Source organism: Boleophthalmus pectinirostris, unplaced genomic scaffold (genome assembly GCF_026225935.1).
Source record: "Boleophthalmus pectinirostris isolate CB_2022bp ecotype Guang Dong unplaced genomic scaffold, ASM2622593v1 HiC_scaffold_14, whole genome shotgun sequence".
NCBI classification, from domain to species: domain Eukaryota; kingdom Metazoa; phylum Chordata; class Actinopteri; order Gobiiformes; family Gobiidae; genus Boleophthalmus; species Boleophthalmus pectinirostris.
This window is the reverse complement of record NW_026571047.1, coordinates 2121059-2137026: the sequence shown is the minus strand read 5'-3', so window position 1 is coordinate 2137026 and position 15968 is coordinate 2121059. Positions and strand designations below refer to the sequence as shown.

General features: G+C 36.2%; 1 protein-coding gene across 1 annotated transcript in view; it reads left to right on the top strand.

Moving 5' to 3' along the window:
- The window catches only part of ca10a (carbonic anhydrase Xa), a 550647-nt gene that overhangs the window by 371395 nt on the left and 163284 nt on the right, over positions 1 to 15968 (top strand). The window lies entirely within an intron of this gene.

The following is a 15968-nucleotide window of genomic DNA, read 5'->3' as shown; positions in this document are numbered from 1 at the left end:
ATGGAGAAAACATTTGGAAAATGTACTGTTGATCTCCATTCGTTTAGTCCTGGTTTAGTCTTGGTGGTAGTTTTGTACTGGTTTAGTCCTCGACCAATGAGAAAAATAAACATATTTCAACTTGAACACATGTTTTGTCATTAGTTTACACTGCATGTTGTTCTAGTCCTGGTTTAGTTCTGGTTCTGATCGTTTGAGTCCAGTACATAAATCTCTCAATGTGACTTTGATTCTAATGAATAAAGTGTTGGACATTGGACTTAATGACCTGAAATCACTTAAAATATGACGCTTGTTTTGTGAAATAAAACCAAACTTTTTCTCCAACTTTAAAGCAATATTTAATTTTATATGTGCAGAGTACAGTACACATTTTCATGTATGTTTTTTTAATAAAGAAAGTAACAAGGATTTTCATTGATGTTTATTATTCAAGATGATCAGTGACCATTAGAAATGACTGAATCTTGGTTAAGTTTGATTAACTGCACAGTCCTGTTTTACAGAAAGACACTTTTTGTCTGTTGGCTGTTTGTTACACTCTACAGATTGAAGTTTCAAGTTCCTCTTGAAAGGTTTTAATCAAATTCTCAAAGTCGTACAGATCAGTGTTGACGTCAGACACCAGGAAGACTTTTGGAGACTGAATGCCAAGGTCCTGAAGTCCTGCATCATGATAAAACAGATCATGAATGAGTTTGTAGAGTAAGACACTTACTCTAGCCTGACCGAGATGGATTTTGGGATTTTTTAAATAAAAAAATAATTAAGCTCGGGTACAATAAACAGGTTTTGGAGGTGCCGATAGCCGATATAACGGACGATATATTTAATGATGTAAAATTCACTGTGAGTCTTCAAATGATTATAAAATGTAGGTGTGACTAAATTCAATTTTAAGTTTGGTTTATTAAGGCTACATTTAGGCTTATATTTGTAAATGTGGACCATTCACACTTCTATTCACAACTCATTGACATATTAATGTTGGTCCAGTGACAGGTTTAGAGCTTCTGCACCAGTGTGACCACATCTGAGGAGGAAGTCATGATGGCTGTGGTGGATTAACAGTAATGATGGCACCAAGTCTGATTTTGGAGGATTGTTTTGTCATTAAATTAAGCTGTAGACAATTATTTAAAATTAATAAGATTAAACATGAACATGTGGTTTACTATTCACATTCTTATATAATCAAAAGTGGTCCCTGGAGATGTTTCTGAAAAATATACTTTATAATAAAGCCCTCTACATTTAACGTTTACTGATATGACCGTTAAAGTGATGTGAAATGGATGAAAATAGCGAAAATACGCTATGACTAACGTCCAGATAGAAGACTAAATCACTCATGTCAGTGTAATAAAGATACAAAAACACAGATTTAAAACCTGTGTTTGTGATTTTATGTTTCTACAAAAAAAATAGCTGGGTTTAGAGGGGCATGATGATATTGTGTGAGAACAACTGCAGGAGCTTTATACAACCACTAGTTACTTTATGGTAACACTTGATCAGTGTAAGAGAAAATGGGCTGTTTATGTGGTAGCTTACAGTGGATAAGCACTAACCAATGAAAACTTTGCAGCTTATTCAGCTTATTTAAAACGATTTTCCATAAAAAGAATATAATGCAGTATGTTGTCAGCAGCTGTGTGTGTCCTCTGTCTATGGGACAGTCGTCTCTTCACACATAAATAAAAACAGTAGTTTTGATGATGGCCTAAACTGTGCTGAAGTTCACTTTTATTTATAGTCACTATCTTAGTTCACACACAAGAGTGAGTGCTGCCTCAGAACACACTGGTGTAAACAAAAGCATGTGAGTCACATGACTCTGGCGGTGTGTTCAGGTGCAGTACAGCAGCACACACAATCATATTACTCCTTTGATAAATACATATGCAGCCCCAGTGTCACATAGGACATTCATCTGTCTGTAAATTGGATTAAATGGAGATGGTATCAAAATTTTACATGAAGGTATAACATACCCACATGAACTATTGGAACAAATCGTCTAGATTTTAGGCCAACAGCTGATGTGTTCAAGTGCACATATTAGCAGATAATATTGGCCAAGCAATACACTGGTCGGGGCCCTAACACTGACCTTTAACGCAGTCATCTCTGATGGTTTTAAGGAGATCCTCCACATTTAGGTTTGGGTCACACTGTTGCTTTCCTTGTATGTTCTGGTCAATCTTAGGATCGGACAAAGTAGAACTTCTTGTTCCTTCTCTGAATTTCTTGAGCCAGTTTTGCATCATTTTCTTTAAACGCGATAATTGCAAACAATGATGAAGAAGTTGTACTTCTCAAACTCCACCTGCTGTAGATATTCCTCTGCTTTAAAGTTGGTGGTACAGACCCCGGGCAGATCCCATATTTTAATGTTGGTTTTTTTTGGGTGGGGATACTCTGTGGGCTTCATTGTGGTCTCCACTGCACTTGTAGGTGCTGCTCCTTCTGTTTTGTTTTTTATTCCTCGCAGAGCGTTCACCAGAGTGGATTTACCAGAGCCAGACTCTCCAGTGATCGCGATGTTCAAGGAAACATTATTTACCCAGTCGAGATATTCCTGAGCATTTGTAGCTACTAGAGACGGTTATTGTTTTGTGAAGCTGTTTGAACTTCTTTCCACTGGTCAGTCTTGATGATTCCTGAAACAAAAGAATTAAATAATACAGATGTCTGCATCAGTGTGCCACACCCACTGTGCACCCACAGACACCACAGTGTAGTGCACAAAATAAATATCAGACACACAGGAGAAATTATAGAAACCCACATGGCTCCAACAAATATAAAGATAAAAGATGCTCAATCTAAAGTGTGGAGCATCTTTTCTCTTTGAGATCAATGTTTTTGTCACAATCACAAGTTTATAATAGCTACTCTTAATAATTGTCTCCATTAAGGAACCAATTATTCAATAAAAGTTCAAGTTTCAAGCAAACTACAGAAAATAATAAATAAATAAAAATACGGTTACAAAAGAGCATAATTATTATAATTATTATGCAAAATCAAAATATATGACTATAGTTTCTGTAATTAAAACCATTTCAAATAAGTTTCAAAACAGACAGAAACATCTGTTGTCGTACCTGAAGATTCTGGTGTCGTGTGATTGTTTTGAAGAGTCGAGTGTTTTCTCTTCATCACTGCTGCTCAGAGATGCAGGTGAAGATGTGACTTTTCCTCCAGTGTCATGTTCTTTATCTGTTAACAACAGGATTATCTGTTCATTCTGCAGCTCATCTTATTACACTGTTCTGCACTGATAGAGGAAGATGTAAGTCTCCAAAATGACTGACTGAGGTGTAAAGTAGTCTATAGTGGCCGATTAAAAAAGCTCATGCACTGAATGTTTGTGAGACTTTTACTAGTGTCTGTTGAGTTCATTCAACTCATGTCTTTATATTCATGCAGCACAAATAGCAAATTGGTAAATTTACACACAATGTCTTTACTTCTTCATTAGTAAAACTGTTTGTGTTGTGCTTGTCCTTAATTCTCTAACCTGCAGCACCTTTATATTCATCTTTATGTTCAGAGTCTGTATGTCCATCTTTCTCATTATTAAGCTCTTTGTGTTGTAAGTTCATCTTTCCTCCTGAATCCATCTGCTCTGGGTCTGGTTCTGTCTTTGGATCACTGTTGCTCTCAGATGTAGTTGGAGATGTGACTTTTCCAACTGTTATGTTAAGAAACAATTATTAAGTCGACCAACAATAAACCTGTAAATGTTAGAAAGTCCTGGAGGAACAATTCAACTCTCCTACATTAAATGCAATGATTAGGTGACACGTCTTTTGGAGAATTTTCAAAAAATACTCTCTAACATTTCAGAAGTTACATGTGCTGCAGCTACACTGATTAAAACTGGATAGAAAAAAGAACTTAGGACATGAACCTGTTTCTTCTGGAGTCTTAGTGGTCTTGTTTGCCTCCATTTTCTGCATTTTCTGCTCATCATCATGGTTTTGTTGAAGGTTTGTGTGTGTCTCAGTAGAGTTTTCTTTGTGATGTTCATCTGTCTGTTTCTGCTCACTGTTTTCCTGCTCCGATGATGTAGACTTTATATCCTGATGAACTTGAGGCTCTCTGCTTGGAGACTGTGCTTCTGTTGGTAAATTTACACACAATGTCTTTACTTCTTCATTAGTAAAAACTGTTTGTGTTGTGCTTGTCCTTAATTCTCTAACCTGGGTTTGTTGATGCATCTTTATGTTCAGAGTCTGTATGTTCATCTTCCTCTGTTGGAGGAACATTATGAAGCTGTTTGTGTTGTAAGTTCATCTTTCCTCCTGAATCCATCTGCTCTGGGTCTGGTTCTGTCTTTGGATCACTGTTGCTTGGAGATGCAGCTGGAGATGTGGCTTTTCCAAGATTTTCAAATTGTTTACATTTATCTTTGACGTTTCCTAAAAACAGAGTATAATTATAATTGACAAATTCCATGATTTTTATTTATTTATTTATTAAGTTACTGTGGTCTCCTTCAGCCAATTCCAAATGTCTTTTGCATGAATTTTATCCATGCACTTCGTACTATTACACGGGTAAATCACAGTCATTATTCTTTCTCTGTTTAAAACTTGTTTTAAACAATATGAAATATGAAGGAAAAACAACAACACAACATGTGACAGCACAGACAAACACAGCACAATCCTCATGCACTGTTAAAATATGACCTGAATATAACAGATAATGTAAAAACATTTTGAGATATTTATTTTGTTATTATGACCAACTCCTACTTGTATTATAATCAGCCTGTTCCTCTCATACCTGCTGAAACTGGCACATCTGTGTCGTGTTTCGGTGGTTTATTGTTCACTGTACAGTCTGGGTTTGTTACTTTATTTAATTCAGTTTGTTCTTCATTTGTCAGGGGCCCATCCTCTTTTGGAGAATTGTTCTGATTGTGTTGATCATGATCTTTGTGAACCTTGTTTTGCTGTTTGTCTGCATCCATTTAAACACATTAGATGTGATCAATAACTGTTCAGTCACTTGGGTTTCTGACTCTATCATTTCAGAAGTTACATGTGCTGCAGCTACACTGATTAAAACTAGACAGAAAAAGAAATCAGGACATGAACCTGTTTCTTCTGGAGTCTTAGGTGGACTCATTTGTTCCTGTCTTAGTAGAGCTTCCTTTAAGATGGTCGTCTGTTTGTTTCTGTGGATCAGTCTGCTCAAGGTTTTCCTGCTCCGATGATGTAGACTTTATATCCTGGTGAACTTGAGACTCTCTGCTTGGAGACTGTGGTTCTGTTGGTAAATTTACACACAATGTCTTTACTTCTTCATTAGTAAAACTGTTTGTGTTGTGCTTGTCCTTAATTCTCTAACCTGGGTTTGTTGATGCATCTTTATGTTCAGAGTCTGTATGTTTCATCTTCTTCTGTTGGAGGAACATTATGAAGCTCTTTGTGTTGTAAGTTCATCTTTCCTCCTGAATCCATCTGCTCTGGGTCTGGTTCTGTCTTTGGATCACTGTTGCTTGGAGATGCAGCTGGAGATGTGGCTTTTCCAAGATTTTCAAATTGTTTACATTTATCTTTGACGTTTCCTAAAAACAGAGTATAATTATAATTGACAAATTCCATGATTTTTATTTATTTATTTATTAAGTTACTGTGGTCTCCTTCAGCCAATTCCAAATGTCTTTTGCATGAATTTTATCCATGCACTTCGTACTATTACACGGGTAAATCACAGTCATTATTCTTTCTCTGTTTAAAACTTGTTTTAAACGATATGAAATATGAAGGAAAAACAACAACACAACATGTGACAGCACAGACAAACACAGCACAATCCTCATGCACTGTTAAAATATGACCTGAATATAACAGATAATGTAAAAACATTTTGAGATATTGATTTTGTTATTATGACCAACTCCTACTTGTATTATAATCAGCCTGTTCCTCTCATACCTGCTGAAACTGGCACATCTGTGTCGTGTTTCGGTGGTTTATTGTTCACTGTACAGTCTGGGGTTGTTACTTTATTTAATTCAGTTTGTTCTTCATTTGTTGAGGGCCATCCTCTTTTGGAGAATTGTTCTGATTGTGTTGATCATGATTTTTTGTGAAGCTTGTTTTGCTGTTTGTCTGAATCCATCTGCAGCATTCCTCTCCTGCTCCTCTGGAAAATGTACACACAATGAATTTACTTCTTCATTAGTAAAATATGTATTGTGTTTGTCTTAATTCTCTAACCTGGTGTTAGTGCAGTATCATGAAATTGATCTTTCATCAGAATGTTCAGAGTCTGTATCTCCATCTTCTTCTGTTGTAAGAACATTATTATACTCTTTGTGCTGTAAGTCCATCTCTCCTCCTGAATCCATCTGCTCTGGGTCTGGTGTTGGTTTTGTGAAACTGTTGCTTGGAGATGTAGGTGGAGTTGTGGCTTTTCCATCAGTGTATTGTTCTTTACCTGTTCACATCAGGATCATGTGTTAATACTTCAGTTCATGTGATTACAGTATTCAGAGTTGATAGTGGATGTTGGCAGTGGCAAAACTACAGACCTGAGGATGTTTCTGTGTTTTCAGATGTTTTATGTATATCCTTAATGTTTCCTGGGGACACAGTATTAAAAAAAAAAAAAAAAAAAAAATGCATGCATTGAATCGTTTATACATTTTTACTCTTAGTGGCTTGAGCTGATTCAGGATGGGTTTTTTTTCACATTCATCTACCACTTACAGTACTGGTGTAAATGTAATACAATCACTAAATTACTGCACAGTTTAATGCAACAACTTTGTCTCTTTACCTTGACGTTTCTCTGTCACATTTTCATTATCACATTGTTGAAGAAGTCTTTGTGATGGTGAGTTTGTTTCCTGCTGTTGGATATTTTTTGCTATTAAAGACTCAGACTCATATTTCTTTTGGTCAGATTCATCTTGCTTTCGCTCTAGAGAAGAATCTGAAAAATACAATTATGTATAATGCAATGTTTGGTAAATCAAAACATTTTGAAGTCCTCAGAACCAACCTGCTGTGTTCAGCTGTTCTTCACAGTCGCCTTTTTTCCCCCTGTTTAAAAAGACTAAACAAAACAAGAATAAATCAATAATGACTTTATTTATCGACCAACAATAAACCTGTAAATGTTAGTAAGTCCTGGAGGAACAATTCAACTCTCCTACATTAAATGCAATGATTAGGTGACACATCTTTTGGAGAATTTTCAAAAAATACTCTCTAACATTTCAGAAGTTACATGTGCTGCAGCTACACTGATTAAAACTGGATAGAAAAAAGAACTCAGGACATGAACCTGTTTCTTCTGGAGTCTTAGTGGTCTTGTTTGCCTCCATTTTCTGCTCGTCATCATGGTTTTGTTGAAGGTTTGTGTGTGTCTCAGTAGAGTTTTCTTTGAGATGGTCGTCTGTCTGTTTCTGCTCACTGTTTTCCTGCTCCGATGATGTAGACTTTATATCCTGGTGAACTTGAGGCTCTCTGCTTGGAGACTGTGGTTCTGTTGGTAAATTTACACACAATGTCTTTACTTCTTCATTAGTAAAACTGTTTGTGTTGTGCTTGTGCTTAATTCTCTAACCTGGGTTTGTTGATGCATCTTTATGTTCAGAGTCTGTATGTTCATCTTCTTCTGTTGGAGGAACATTATGAAGCTCTTTGTGTTGTAAGTTCATCTTTCCTCCTGAATCCATCTGCTCTGGGTCTGGTTCTGTCTTTGGATCACTGTTGCTTGGAGATGCAGCTGGAGATGTGGCTTTTCCAAGATTTTCAAATTGTTTACATTTATCTTTGACGTTTCCTAAAAACAGAGTATAATTATAAATTGACAAATTCCATGATTTTTATTTATTTATTTATTAAGTTACTGTGGTCTCCTTCAGCCAATTCAAAATGTCTTTTGCATGAATTTTATCCATGCACTTCGTACTATTACACGGGTAAATCACAGTCATTATTCTTTCTCTGTTTAAAACTTGTTTTAAACGATATGAAATATGAAGGAAGAACAACAACACAACATGTGACAGCACAGACAAACACAGCACAATCCTGATGCACTGTTAAAATATGACCTGAATATAACAGATAATGTAAAAACATTTTGAGATATTGATTTTGTTATTATGACCAACTCCTACTTGTATTATAATCAGCCTGTTCCTCTCATACCTGCTGAAACTGGCACATCTGTGTCGTGTTTCGGTGGTTTATTGTTCACTGTACAGTCTGGGGTTGTTACTTTATTTAATTCAGTTTGTTCTTCATTTGTCGGGGGCCCATCCTCTTTTGGAGAATTGTTCTGATTGTGTTGATCATGATCTTTGTGAAGTTCATTTTGCTGTTTGTCTGAATCCATCTGCAGCTTCCTCTCCCGCTCCTCTGGAAAATGTACACACAATGAATTTACTTCTTCATTACTAAAATATGTATTGTGTTTGTCCTTAATTCTCTAACCTGGAGCACCTTTATATTCATCTTTAATGTTCAGAGTCTGTATGTCCATCTTTCTCATTATTAAGCTCTTTGTGTTGTAAGTTCATCTTTCCTCCTGAATCCGTCTGCTCTGGGTCTGGTTCTGTCTTTGGATCACTGTTGCTCTCAGATGTAGTTGGAGATGTGACTTTTCCAACTGATATGTTAAGAAACAATTATTAAGTCGACCAACAATAAACCTGTAAATGTTAGAAAGTCCTGGAGGAACAATTCAACTCTCCTACATTAAATGCAATGATTAGGTGACACATCTTTTGGAGAATTTTCAAAAAAAAACTCTCTAACATTTCAGAAGTTACATGTGCTGCAGCTACACTGATTAAAACTGGATAGAAAAAAGAACTTAGGACATGAACCTGTTTCTTCTGGAGTCTTAGTGGTCTTGTTTGCCTCCATTTTCTGCTCGTCATCATGGTTTTGTTGAAGGTTTGTGTGTGTCTCAGTAGAGTTTTCTTTGAGATGGTCGTCTGTCTGTTTCTGTGGATCAGTCTGCTCAAGGTTTTCCTGCTCTGATGATGTAGACTTTATATCCTGGTGAACTTGAGGCTCTCTGCTTGGAGACTGTGGTTCTGTTGGTAAATTTACACACAATGTCTTTACTTCTTCATTAGTAAAACTGTTTGTGTTGTGCTTGTGCCTTAATTCTCTAACCTGGGTTTGTTGATGCATCTTTATGTTCAGAGTCTGTATGTTCATCTTCTTCTGTTGGAGGAACATTATGAAGCTGTTTGTGTTGTAAGTTCATCTTTCCTCCTGAATCCATCTGCTCTGGGTCTGGTTCTGTCTTTGGATCACTGTTGCTTGGAGATGCAGCTGGAGATGTGGCTTTTCCAAGATTTTCAAATTGTTTACATTTATCTTTGACGTTTCCTAAAAACAGAGTATAATTATAATTGACAAATTCCATGATTTTTATTTATTTATTTATTAAGTTACTGTGGTCTCCTTCAGCCAATTCAAAATGTCTTTTGCATGAATTTTATCCATGCACTTCGTACTATTACACGGGTAAATCACAGTCATTATTCTTTCTCTGTTTAAAACTTGTTTTAAACGATATGAAATATGAAGGAAGAACAACAACACAACATGTGACAGCACAGACAAACACAGCACAATCCTGATGCACTGTTAAAATATGACCTGAATATAACAGATAATGTAAAAACATTTTGAGATATTTATTTTGTTATTATGACCAACTCCTACTTGTATTATAATCAGCCTGTTCCTCTCATACCTGCTGAAACTGGCACATCTGTGTCGTGTTTCGGTGGTTTATTGTTCACTGTACAGTCTGGGGTTGTTACTTTATTTAATTCAGTTTGTTCTTCATTTGTTGAGGGCCCATCCTCTTTTGGAGAATTGTTCTGATTGTGTTGATCATGATCTTTGTGAAGCTTGTTTTGCTGTTTGTCTGAATCCATCTGCAGCATCGTCTCCTGCTCCTCTGGAAAATGTACACACAATGAATTTACTTCTTCATTAGTAAAAATATGTATTGTGTTTGTCTTTAATTCTTCTAACCTGGTGTTAGTGCAGTATCATGAAATTGATCTTTATCAGAATGTTCAGAGTCTGTATGTCCATCTTCTTCTGTTGTAAGAACATTATTATTCTCTTTGTGCTGTAAGTCCATCTCTCCTCCTGAATCCATCTGCTCTGGGTCTGGTGTTGGTTTTGTGAAACTGTTGCTTGGAGATGTAGGTGGAGTTGTGGTGTATTGTTCTTTACCTGTTCACATCAGGATCATGTGTTAATACTTCAGTTCATGTGATTACAGTATTCAGAGTTGATAGTGGATGTTGGCAGTGACAAAACTACAGACCTGAGGATGTTTCTGTGTTTTCAAATGTTTTATGTATATCCTTAATGTTTCCTGGGGACACAGTATTAAAAAAAAAAAAAAAAAAGTGCATGCATTGAATCGTTTATACATTTTTACTCTTAGTGGCTTGAGCTCATTCAGGATGTTTTTTTCACATTCATCTACCACTTACAGTACTGGTGTAAAATGTAATACAATCATTAAATTACTGCACAATTTTATGCAACAACTTTGTGTCTTTACCTTGACTTTTCTCTGTCACATTTTCATTATCACATTGTTGAAGAAGTCTTTGTGATGGTGAGTTTGTTTCCTGCTGTTGGATATTTTTTGCTATTAAAGACTCAGACTCATATTTCATTTGGTCAGATTCATCTTGCTTTCGCTCTAGAGAAGAATCTGAAAAATACAATTATGTATAATGCAATGTTTGGTAAATCAAAACATTTGAAGTCCTCAGAACCAACCTGCTGTGTTCAGCTGTTCTTCACAGTCGCCTTTTCTCCCCCTGTTTAAAAAGACTAAACAAAACAAGAATAAATCAATAATGACTTTATTTATCGACCAACAATAAACCTGTAAATGTTAGAAAGTCCTGGAGGAACAATTCAACTCTCCTACATTAAATGCAATGATTAGGTGACACATCTTTTGGAGAATTTTCCAAAAATACTTTCTAACATTTCAGAAGTTACATGTGCTGCAGCTGCACTGATTAAAACTGGAAGGAAAAAAGAACTCAGGACATGAACCTGTTTCTTCTGGAGTCTTAGTGGTCTTGTTTGCCTCCATTTTCTGCTCGTCATCATGGTTTTGTTGAAGGTTTGTCTGTGTCTCAGTAGAGTTTTCTTTGTGATGTTCATCTGTCTGTTTCTGCTCACTGTTTTCCTGCTCCGATGATGTAGACTTTATATCCTGGTGAACTTGAGACTCTCTGCTTGGAGACTGTGGTTCTGTTGGCAGATTTACACACAATGTCTTTTACTTCTTCATTAGTAAAACTGTTTGTGTTGTGCTTGTGCTTAATTCTCTAACCTGGGTTTGTTGATGCATCTTTATGTTCAGAGTCTGTATGTTCATCTTCCTCTGTTGGAGGAACATTATGAAGCTCTTTGTTTTGTAAGTTCATCTTTCCTCCTGAATCCATCTGCTCTGGGTCTGGTTTCTGTCTTTGGATCACTGTTGCTTGGAGATGCAGCTGGAGATGTGGCTTTTCCAAGATTTTCAAATTGTTTACATTTATCTTTGACGTTTCCTAAAAACAGAGTATAATTATAATTGACAAATTCCATGATTTTTATTTATTTATTTATTAAGTTACTGTGGTCTCCTTCAGCCAATTCAAAATGTCTTTTGCATGAATTTTATCCATGCACTTCGTACTATTACACGGGTAAATCACAGTCATTATTCTTTCTCTGTTTAAAACTTGTTTTAAACGATATGAAATATGAAGGAAGAACAACAACACAACATGTGACAGCACAGACAAACACAGCACAATCCTGATGCACTGTTAAAAATATGACCTGAATATAACAGATAATGTAAAAACATTTTGAGATATTGATTTTGTTATTATGACCAACTCCTACTTGTATTATAATCAGCCTGTTCCTCTCATACCTGCTGAAACTGGCACATCTGTGTCGTGTTTCGGTGGTTTATTGTTCACTGTACAGTCTGGGTTGTTACTTTATTTAATTCAGTTTGTTCTTCATTTGTTGAGGGCCCATCCTCTTTTGGAGAATTGTTCTGATTGTGTTGATCATGATCTTTGTGAAGCTTGTTTTGCTGTTTGTCTGCATCCATCTGCACATTCCTCTCCCACTCCTCTGGAAAATGTACACACAATGAATTTACTTCTTCATTAGTAAAAATATGTAATGTGTTTGTCTTAATTCTCTAACCTGGTGTTAGTGCAGTATCATGAAATTGATCTTTATCAGAATGTTCAGAGTCTGTATGTCCATCTTCTTCTGTTGTAAGAACATTATTATTCTCTTTGTGCTGTAAGTCCATCTCTCCTCCTGAATCCATCTGCTCTGGGTCTGGTGTTGGTTTTGTGAAACTGTTGCTTGGAGATGTAGGTGGAGTTGTGGCTTTTCCATCAGTATTGTTCTTTACCTGTTCACATCAGGATCATGTGTTAATACTTCAGTTCATGTGATTACAGTATTCAGAGTTGATAGTGGATGTTGGCAGTGGCAAAACTACAGACCTGAGGATGTTTCTGTGTTTTCAAATGTTTTATGTATATCCTTAATGTTTCCTGGGGACACAGTATTAAAAAAAAAAAGTGCATACATTGAATCGTTTATACATTTTTACTCTTAGTGGCTTGAGCTCATTCAGGATGTTTTTTTCACATTCATCTACCATTTACAGTACTGGTGTAAAATGTAATACAATCATTAAATTACTGCACAATTTTATGCAACAACTTTGTGTCTTTACCTTGACTTTTCTCTGTCACATTTTCATTATCACATTGTTGAAGAAGTCTTTGTGATGGTGAGTTTGTTTCCTGCTGTTGGATATTTGTTGCTATTAAAGACTCAGACTCATATTTCATTTGGTCAGGTTCATCTTGCTTTCGCTCTAGAGAAGAATCTGAAAAATACAATTATGTATAATGCAATGTTTGGTAAATCAAAACATTTGAAGTCCTCAGAACCAACCTGCTGTGTTCAGCTGTTTTTCACAGTTGTGTTTTCTCCCCCTGTTTAAAAAGACTAAACAAAACAAGAATAAATCAATAATGACTTTACTATGATTTGATTAAAAATGATTTGGTCATTGGTTAATAAAAATGCACCTCTCTTTATTTGTTGCCGAAACCAGAAAATGCAAAACACAACAGCCAACAGAATAACACAAGTCATGACAATGGGAAGAACTATAGAAGATCTTTCTGCAAAACAAAGAAAGATTTCAAAATATATATTCTTATGTTAAACAGTGCCAAATAAACTGATGAAAATAACTGACCATTATGCAGTAAATAAATATAACAACTGCACTATATGAAAAAAGTAAGATATTCACATTCACACATTCACATTAAAATAGGAATGGATAAAGAAGGACAAACAAATTAAGACAAAAATGAAACAGAAACTAAAGAAAAAGTACATTTTAATTTTAAATATGGTTGTAAATCTCTTAACCTTGGTGTTATTTCAATATATTTTGTTTCTAGCGACATTAATATGGCCACATGACTTTATATCATCTCTTTTGATATTTTTATATTTTATTATGAAGCCCTGTGAGTGTATCTATACTGATGGGTTTCACAGGACATTCCTGCATTCTATGGGCCAATATTAATTCATTCAGATGAGGGAAGGTACAATTCAAATTGTACAAATGTTAAATGATGTTGTAATACAGTGAGTTCTTGGGTTTGGTCAATAATAGAAAATACCAAGTTCAACATTTGTGCATTTACCTTTTGGATATTTCATGGCAAAATACAATATTATCAACAAGAGAAACTGGGCCTTGCCTCCCGTCTGGGAGTTTGACATCGTTACATTTAGAATCTGAAAAGCACCAGTTTGAGACAGTAACATTCTAATAGTTGTGTGAGAGAACTCACCTGTGGAACAGTCTCTGGCCGTGAAGGTGCTGCTCTCTTCCTGCAGGGGGTTATTTGCGGTGCATCTGTACGTGACGTCATCGTGCCCGTTGCCCAGGGCGATGGGTAAGGTTTGGCCCAGCTCACTCTTACCTTCCAGGTTCCATATAAACGTCAGAGCTTCTGGAGTGTTGGACGGTGAAGAGCAGAACAGTGTGGCAGAAGTAATATTACTGTTACTGTTCTCATCGTTCATCTCACATCTGATCACAGGCTTGGACACTTTGTCTGTGCAAAAGAACATCACGAAATGAACAAGAAACATAAAATGTGAGTTGGTGACTATTCATAACTGACAACATTTGGATTTAACATTTTTAGCACATTTCATTTATCTTATGTGTATTCATGTTTACTCAGCAACAAGCAATTACCTCCATGAATATATGATATAAAAACTCCATTTACGTAATAAGAAGTATTCTAAAAACATAACAGGATTTAAACTCGCTCTGTGTCTTTCCCATTGTTTTTTACTGACCTAAGACCTTGAGCATATATTGTGAGCGGTACAGTCTGTCGCCGCTGATGGTGTCCAGCTCATACTCTCCACTGTCTTCATATGTGACGTCTGAGATGGTCAGTTTGGCTGTGTCCTTGGTCAGAGTTACCCTGCCCTGATATGACCCAAACACTCGTTCCTCTGCACCATCAAACGTGATCACTTTGTTCCCATTGTGCTTCCACAGAATGTCATCAGCGCGTTCGTTTAGTTCAGGAGTCAAGCTGGCCTCACTGCCCTTAAAGACGTAAAGTGCAGACTGACCTGTAACTGTACAACAACATTATTACATTACATAATCATTATAAGTTAGATTAGATGATTATATGCATTTCATGTGTATGCAAAGATTATAATCATAAATAACTCATCTAAATTCAGTTTCACTTTTAGTAGTAGTTTTGTGGCCATAGCAGTTTGTCAAAGTCCAATCCCATCAGATCTCAGCAGGGCCGGGCCTGGTTCGTATTTGGATGGGAGACACTGGGAAAATCAGGTGCCACAGGGGGGGAAACTGTTATTGTGTCCTTAGGCAAGGCACTTCACCCTCATTGCCTAGTATTAAAGTGGTGTGTGTGTGTGTGTGTGTGTGTGTGTGTGTGTGTGTGTGTGTGTGTGTGTGAGTGATGGTAGTGGTCGGAAGGGCGATGGCACAGATTGGCAGCCTTGCTTCCATTAGTCTGCCCCAGGGCAGCTGTGGTTACAGTAGTAGTTTACCACCACCGGGTCTGGAGTGAATGAATAATGATCTGTAAAGCATCTTTCAGTGTCCAAATAAGCGCTATATAAAACTGATGGGCCCGGTCAAGCAGAAGTAAACCTCAAGGCCAAAAATTCAAGTTAATGCATCTGATATAAAAATGTATTGAACAGATACATATGTACTCTAGTTTATGAAACTGTTGACCTTTTTTCTGGACCATTTTTGGTTCTAAAGTTCCATATGTTTTAAACAGACCATGTATGAAACATGGAACAAAAATTATTTCCCAAATTTCAAAGACCTGCAAATCATGTCAATAAATGGATGTATTTCATCATATCTTGTGTTATTTATTCCATCTTTGAACTGTTGATGAAGGTACATGATAAAAAATTTAAAAAAAAGTATTTAAAATGATAAAAATTTGCTTGGAAGGACTGACATATTTTATAGAAATAGTTTCCTTTCATTTTGAAGTAATATTAAAGTATTCAGAAGAAAAAAGCAACAAATGATGTAAAATCCTGCACCTTCTACTTGTTTGCACAATTTTCCCTCTGTTACTTTTCCCTCCGTTACCATGACCTTTCTTAATAAAAAATCTCATGACTCAAAAAGTAAGAGGTTTTTCAACCTAATCTTGTACCATATGGTAGAAAACTATATGAAGCAAATATTCAAACCAGTTTGTTAAGGATATGGAAGTGAGAACCAAGAGTTATCACTGTTTGGATTTATTGCCCAAAAAGTGCTGCATATTTCATTCCCTTCGTTACCGACAT